This window comes from Notothenia coriiceps, unplaced genomic scaffold (genome assembly GCF_000735185.1).
Source record: "Notothenia coriiceps isolate Sejong01 unplaced genomic scaffold, NC01 NC01_scaffold00008957, whole genome shotgun sequence".
In the NCBI taxonomy this organism is placed as follows: Eukaryota; Metazoa; Chordata; class Actinopteri; order Perciformes; family Nototheniidae; genus Notothenia; species Notothenia coriiceps.
In genome coordinates, this window is record NW_011341658.1 from 340,841 (window position 1) to 349,311 (window position 8,471).

The following is an 8,471-nucleotide window of genomic DNA, read 5'->3' on the forward strand; positions in this document are numbered from 1 at the left end:
ATTGTTATTCAAATTAATTAATCAATTATTTTTAATATTTGTATTGTTATGTAGAGACAAGGCTTTTAGTCACAATCATGTATTGCTTTNCCACAGATGGACGGAAGGAAAGGGGGTGGGTGGGGGGGTAGAAGAAGTTAAGATTTGAGTAGTGAAAGATAAAGGTAGAGATTGGCTTGGAGGTAGAAGAAATCCACTCACCCCCCCCCCTCCTCTGTCTTTCAGTTGTCCAATTGTCGAGGCTCTAACTTTAATTAAAACTTTCTGCGGCAGAGGTGACCCGTCGGTGTTGAGGTGAGGATGAGGCAGAGAGGAATGACAGAGAGTGATTAGGGAAAGCGAGAAGATAGGGCAAGAAAAAATATCATCTCGCTATGTGTGTATGTGTGTCAGTATATTTGTATTAATCAAGCTGCTACAGAGTAAAACAGCTTAAATTGTCTCGATAAAGAGGTCTTTTAAGGTTACATTAATTCTCAAAAAGGTCTTCATTGTGCTCAAATTAGGAAGGAGCGTTTATTTGAGACAGGTTATTATTAAAAGCCTGTGTCACCTGTGTGTTGGTCCCATTTGCTGTGTTAATCTGCTGTTCCTCAATCTGTTTCACATTAAAAGCTTTCCAGGTTTTTTCCCTGGAGGGCTTTCATTGTGAAACATCTGCAGGTTGCCGTATATTAACAGCAGGTTACCTGCTGAAAAGTACCGTATATTTTTAAATACTTGAACCTTATTTTCAAAGTATGTTCCATCATATTTTAGCACAATGTTGCTGTATTTTATTATGATTATGTTTAATATGCTGCTGATTGTTTGCAGTACATTTAAACCCAATTATTCATCATATATTACATGTTACTGCTAATTTCATTAGAACATCGACTCTAGATCACTAAAACTTGCTGCATACTTAATGCACAGATGTTTCAAATAAAAAGCCTACTAGCAGCTCAAATGACGAACTCTCTTCCCCTTTATAGTATAGTTTTTATTTTTTAACAATTGGAAGAAATTCATTGAAAGAATTAGAATCGATCAAATACACAACAAGTTGGACACAAAAAAAATGATTGTATCAACTGTAAAAGCAGCAAACACTAAAATGGTAAGATTGACAGAACTTTTGTATTTTTACAGTGCAATTCCTGCTGTGGAAAAGTACATGGAGCTGAAAAAGGTACTGAGTGAGACATACGATACTTTCATCAGCCATTCTTATTTTTCCTTAACAACCCAAAACCCTTAGCCAAGTTATTTTGTATAACTTTATTTGAGAGTCTATATAAATACAGACCTTTTTTAGGAAACATACAGTAAATGGAATGGGACTTTTGTTGTCATAAGAGAGACTTTTGAGAATTTAAGGAATTTTGTTATCCTTCAACTACAAATGTTTTCCCTTTTGTAAGCAATTAAATATAGCCGTAACACTTTTTCTTTCTCTCTCCTCAATGGGTGCTTGAACCGAACATGTTTATATCTGTTTTCTTGTCCCCAACCCCATCATTACTATATATGTGAGTGTGTGTGTGTGTGTGTGTGTGTGTGTGTGTGTGTGTGTGTGTGTGTGTGTGTGTGTGTGTGTGTGTGTGTGTGTGTGTGTGTGGCTCTATAGCAGCTCAGCAGATCGTTGCGGTGTGATGGCCACAGGGACAGTGAAATATAGCCACAATTAGCCCTGGACACAGTTCAATGATGATAGAGAGGCTCGGCACCCCTTAGACCATGATTAAAAGGCCTGCCCAGCCCACCGCTGATAGAGACAACTGATCTCACATTATTAGTAGTACGATCACCACCAACCAGCAGCAGCAGCTTCATTCCTATGTGGACTGTGACGGCTTTTGTTCATTTATCACTCCCTGCTAAAAGTATTTAATTCTTAATTGGCTTATTTCTTTTGTGTTTTATTCCTCTTTTGAAGGATTTACATGTTAATTCATATCTAAATATAAAGGGGTTTCTGCCATATATGTGTCCTCCAAATGGGGTTTCTGGAATGTCATTAACATTTGAGGTCATTTTGTTACAAAAAATTACAATATAGAATAACAGAATGTCAATATTTTTACAAATCTTAAATTGTATAGGCATTTGTGTATTTTAAATGTTGTTTTACACATTTATAACATGTGTTATGTACGTATTATAGCATTTGAAATCTATTTAATATACATGTTTTACAAACAAACCAAAAGATACATGTTTTTGTTAATGGAGAACTGGAATTATGTATTGCATTTAGCAGCTATATATTTTTTAAAGGTTTGATTATAGTTTATTTGTTTTGGGTGTATTTTCGTATTCATCTTAATATATAAATACTTTTTTTTCAGAAATCTGAACTAGAGAAATTATTTTAGATGTGGCAGCCGATATTCACCCCTCCCACCTATTAAATTGGTCACACTCTTTTTTCCATCTACTTCTCTTTTTGTATTTTCTTTCTGTCTGTTTTCTTTCCTTTTTTCACTCCCTTCTTCTTAGTTCCCGCCATGCTCGTAGATCAATGCTGAGACCTTCTTTATCTTTTACACATCAGTAGTGCGGCTCCGTTCAGCCCTCCGCCCCATTTATTCTCAACACCTTTTTTTCATCTACATCTAGACCTCTGATAATGCTGCTGCTCTGTCTCTATTCACTGTTCACATCAAGTCTGTACGGGACAAAACTGCTCATCTGACTGACACCCGAGTACAGAGAGCAGCAGGTATGAGCAGAGGTCAGAGAGGGTCACAGACACAAAAATAGAGATGTAAGCGCATATATATGGACAGTGTGTGAATGCATTGGTGTGTATAGGCATGTAAGCACAGATGGATGTGGATACCTGGCATAAAGCACATCCAGATAGTTGCAGAAATACAGCAAAGCTAGAATAAGTGAAGTATAAACTTGTCTTATACACACAGCCAAGAAGGTGGCGCACACAGAAACACACACACACACACACACACACACACACACACACACACACACACACACACACACACACACACACACACACACACACACACACACACACACAGAGCAGTGACCATGGGGCCACAATCACAGCATCCTTGTCCAAAACTGTGTGAGAAAAGTCACTCCTTAAAAAAAAGGTTGATAGATGGAGGGCTGGTAATGAAATGGAGACATCAAGCAGCATGAAGAGGAGGGGGAGGGAGGGGGTACCAGAAACAACCCAAAAGAGAGTGAGAAAGAGAGAGGGAGAAAGAGAGAGGGATAAAGGGAGAGGGGGGAATAAGAAGAATAGCCTCTCGCCTGTGTTCCATCAAGGGAGAAATTACACATTTACTAAGGTTTTTTCTTAGGACGACGGCCCTCATAGATCAAACCGCTTGGATGTACCGGCCAATTTTCAACATGAAATATAGACACCAGAAATCTATTACACCTGTGTTCTCCCTCTCCCTTCTCCCATCTGCAGCTCTGTGTCGCTCTTTCTACATCACTGTCTCCTCTCCTCTTCGAGTTCTCCTGTTCCTCGGAGGCTATGGATCTCCCCCTGTCTCCCTCTGACATGTACATTATGTTATCTGTCGGTACATCCGCTTGACAAATGGAGTAGTCGATCATATTCAATAATTATCTGACCTTTTCCCTTTGTTGTATTTCTGTTGCTTCTTTGAGCGCGGTGACGTTAAGACGGCTTAAAGGCAGATTTTTTCCGTGGAAATGTTCAATTTATTATCTTTCTGGTTAAGATAAAAGTGTTTTTAGCTATCTAAAAATGTTGGCTTTTTAAAAATGCAATGTTTTGGGAATTTGAGTATTGGAACAATGTCAGTTTTAGTTGGCATTTTTAATATGACGTGTATGTTGAAAAATAATTGTAATAGTGATGTGTGAGGAGTTCCCTTCTGTAGAAATGCACCAAAACATATATGAATATGGAATCATTGTTGTTAGAGAGATTAATAAAACTGAAATATATATGTGGATGAGGCGAAAATATACATTATTCTAAATGTCATGAATAAACTGAAAATATTTGGCTATATGTCTATATATTTAAAGTTTACATACTTATTTTCTAAAAACAAATTATATAATAGAATAGCTCAACTTGTTTCTGATCATTTATTTAAAAAATGTTGTATAAAATATTGTAATTTTCTAGTTTTTTAATGCAGCACACCAGAACAGAATCGTTTCTTGAAAAAAAAAAAAAAATCACTAGCACTTTACTCTAATGCCCCAATTAGCGTTTATATGCCCTATAAAACATTATGCACATTGAGGGTATCTAAAGTGTTTAATGTACAGTATTTCTCAGTAATTATAATGCTTCCTACATGTTTTATATTATTACAACTGTGTGTTTTTTTATATTGTCATTAATTATATGGTTATACACCAGAATCCACACCAGAGTTATAGTTGTTGAATAAAATACATCCAACAAATGCTCGCATCTGCCTACAGCTTTGTTGCTGCTTTTATCAACCATATTATTGTTTATATTGCTTTTAATTGCTTAATGGGGGGTTATGGTAAAATGCTTCCATTATTTTGAGACAATGAGAGGATTTGCTTTGGAAGCAGGTTGAAATCTAATTGTTATCGCCAGTTGAAATTACATTTAAAACAACGGGTTTGGTTATTTATCACCTAAAAAACACCACATCCAAGGGCGCGCCAATTAAAACGCATACCACCAAATCACCACAATGTATCCAGCATTTGTTTCTTGTCTGCATCCATGTAGACTGTTAGAAGTAGTAGAAGTATTGTTTTTATTCAGACAAACAATATATGACATATATAATTTAGTATGTGCAAAATACAATACTGAATGATGGAAAATGTATGGAGCCATCTTGGTTTTTGCACATCGCCTTTTTTTTTCTGGAATGACACAAAAGGGTAGAGCAAAGTACAACCATACACTGATATTGGACGTTTTAGGATACCGAAATGTCACACTTAGCTTCAATCCAGTGACAACACACTGTGAAGGGGTTAAAGTTTTAAGACGAAAACACGGAGAACACCCAAACTGGACAATGCCAAGGTGTCAATAACAAAGCATAACAAATGCTTTGAGCAAACCCTGCTTATATAAGACTATATAAAAACAATTTTGAAACATCATTCTGCATTGAAGAAGACCTAAAACTAGTGATAGAGACCATAAACTGTATCGGAGAATGTTTACTGAGAATATAAAACCAAGTGAGATCAGGGTCATTTCTTCTCATAGACTTCTATTCAATTGGACTTCTTTTTTCAACCAGTGGAGTGGCGCCCTGTGGGACATTAGAGAGTTAAGAAATTTGAGGTGTGTCACTTTACTTTTTAGACTTGACCTGGACACTTGATACAATAGTAAATGCAGATATACCTCTAGAAATCACCTCAACTGAACTGCATAAAAGGATGTTCAGGATTATTTTGAATTCACAGGCCCCTTTGAGCACTACACCTGACAAAATAAGGAAATAAGAGACGTTAAAGTGAAAAAAGGGTGCTGATATCACACGTCCATTGTTCAGAGGGCTTGAACTCTATGATGTCAGTGAGGTGTTGTTACAGACTGACCTGTTAATGGCGAGTGCCGTAAGAACACACAAAAGTCAAACAGCTGACACCTGGAGAGCAGGATGTGTTCATTCACCGCACATCCTGGAACACCCACTCACAGATTTCAAACACACAGACACACACACAAGTTTTGTTTTGTAGATATCTTAAAGCACATGATATACAGTATGAATTCAAATTCAAAACAAATATATAAAACAAAGCACATAAACTGTCTGAAATTGTTACCAGACACAGAATATCACAGTGATGACACAGCCTTGCATAGTTTGACAATATTTACTGGGGGTTTTGATGCTGGTGCATAACAATGGCAGGATTTTTGTTGGGTAATGTGTTTTGTCAAGAATAGAGATAAAACATTCAAACCATGAACAGTGTAATCTTTCATAGTGTATGGTTCACAATTCCTGGATGATGTTTGTCCCCACTTTCGATCAAAGCAGATATTTTTCATTCTCAAGCTGAACAATCTGGTTTCTGAAGTTATTCCACCACAAAAGAAAGGTCCCTATTCAAAGCTGAACGATAGTCACATAGAACGATTTTAAAAGCAATGTAAATAATAACAAATTAGAAGGAAAAAAAGATTTTTAAAGATAGAGATTTCAGTATTCTGACACAGAACGATTTTTGAAGCAATGTATTTCTATTGGTAGTGTGTTTCGTGCCTGCACCAAATAATAACAAATTAGAAGGAAAAAAAGATTTAAAAATACATATTTCAGTATTTTGAGGCTCTGAGCCCCATTTATTTTCCTCGCGGACGGCAAAAAAAAGTCAGACATTATACAATTTAAAATAAAAACAATAATCGTGGCTTGATATTGAGTAAGAAAATGTTTTTATGAACCACACAGCTTCTGGTCTTCCAATACCCGACCGGACAACAAGACGTGGTGCAGGCACGAAACATACTACCAATAGAAATACATTGCTTTTAAAATCGTTCTGTGTGACACGAAAAAAAGGGGAAAATCGTGTTGGTGAACACGAATCAATAGATTAAATTAATTTTGTGACTATTACACGAAATGCCGTGAGACTGGGTTGGTGGAGCCTCCTAATAATGCAGATGAAACAGCATTGGAATCATCTCCTCCGTGATACTCGCTGACTCGTACTTTGTCAATTGCGCATGCATGATGTCATTTTTTACAAAGGGTTGGGGCAAAACTATTTACAAAACATTTCAGATTTTTGCAGGATTTCCTGTGGTGGGGACCATTCTTTCAAATCACTGGGTTGCACTTTCTACCGACTAAGCTAAGATGTCAGAAGGGGTACTAAAAAAACGTTTAATAAACCACAAAAATATTTAAATTCCAATGTTTGTTCATTAATGCAAATGATTTGTCATCGCCTTGGTAGTCAATCAACCACTCTCATTAACCTTTAAACATTACAATAAAGCAGACATACGCCTGTATGGCCTCAGTGACCGAGCCGATCTGGTTGACTTTGAGCAGCAGGCAGTTGCAGGCTCGCTCTTCAGCAGCTTTCTCTATCCTCTTAGGGTTGGTCACCGTCAGGTCGTCCCCCACCACCTGGATCCCCACCTGGGCTGTCAGACGGGACCAGGCTTTCCAGTCATCCTGGTCAAACGGGTCCTCGATGGAAACCACTGGGGAATTAAGAAGAGAGGTGAAAACAGGGGACGAGATTTTCTGTCTCTGATAAACATAAATAATCAACGTAGCCCACCTGGGTAGTTGTTGACGAAGCCCTGGTAGATGTCAGCCAGCTCCTCTCCTGTGATGTGTCTCTCTGGATCTGGTGGGGATTTGAAGTCCAGGTCGTATTTGCCGTCACGGTAAAACTCGGAGGCAGCCACGTCCATCCCGACCACCACCTTGTCCGTGAAGCCAGCTTTCTCTATGGCCGTCTGCAGTAGTTCCAGAGCTGAGTAGTTGAAAAAACTCTTGATAACTCTTCGACATGTTTATGAGGGGTCAGAAAACGTTAATATGCATTTACTTTGGGGTGACAATGCGTGATTTCATTATTCTCACAAAAGGTTGCCATAAAATCTATCCAAATTTCTCAAGCAAAGGACATGCTTTTTAAAACCTTTTCTTTGTCTTTAATCTTTGCAATGACTGCTTTCTACTGATCAAAAAAATCAAAGCTTCTTTCATGCACTAACTTTCTCAACATATCAGAATGTTTAGTTGAGATTAAATGGTACCAAAGTGTAAATTAAGCTTTATCACACAACAAACACTGTACACACTGTATTATTACGGCCCGTCTACACTTCAGGCATCGAAAAATGCTTTCAACGCTTCGCCCATTCACTTGAATGGGGTGACGTAGAAGATTTTTAATCTTCGACGAACTGCATTGTGGGGAGCGGAGCATGGCTTTGCAAGCATCACGAGCATCTATCGGCATGAGGCTCGATGCTTGGCATCAGCCAATCAAATCCCGTTTATGCAAATCCCGCCAGTGCAAGCACTAGCCAATCAAACCGCGTGCAAGCTGGGAGAGCCAGACCGCAGTTCATTTCCTCATATTCCAAACGAGATATTACATAGCAAATCACCCGGTTCTTTACGACCAGAACTATTTACCGGGATACAAACCGGAGGAACCAGGCATGGAGGGAGGTGGCAGAGACAGTGGGTGAAACTGGTAGGTTTTTCGCCTGTTTGGAGAGTTTATATCCAGTTTACTTCGTTTTAACATTGCTATTGCTTTGTATGTCGGGGGCGGGAGATTCATGTGATTGGTTGTTGGTCGCGTTGCTCGCAAAAGATCGGAAGCTTCAGACACGCCCAGCTTCAAGATTTTTTGATGCCTGTAGTGTAGACGGGCCGTTAGACAAAGATATCAAGCTGCATACATTACAGAAAGGACAGTACAGATGACTACACACAGGGAGTCAGTGAAATTAGATAACAATTACATTTAAATTGTTGTCT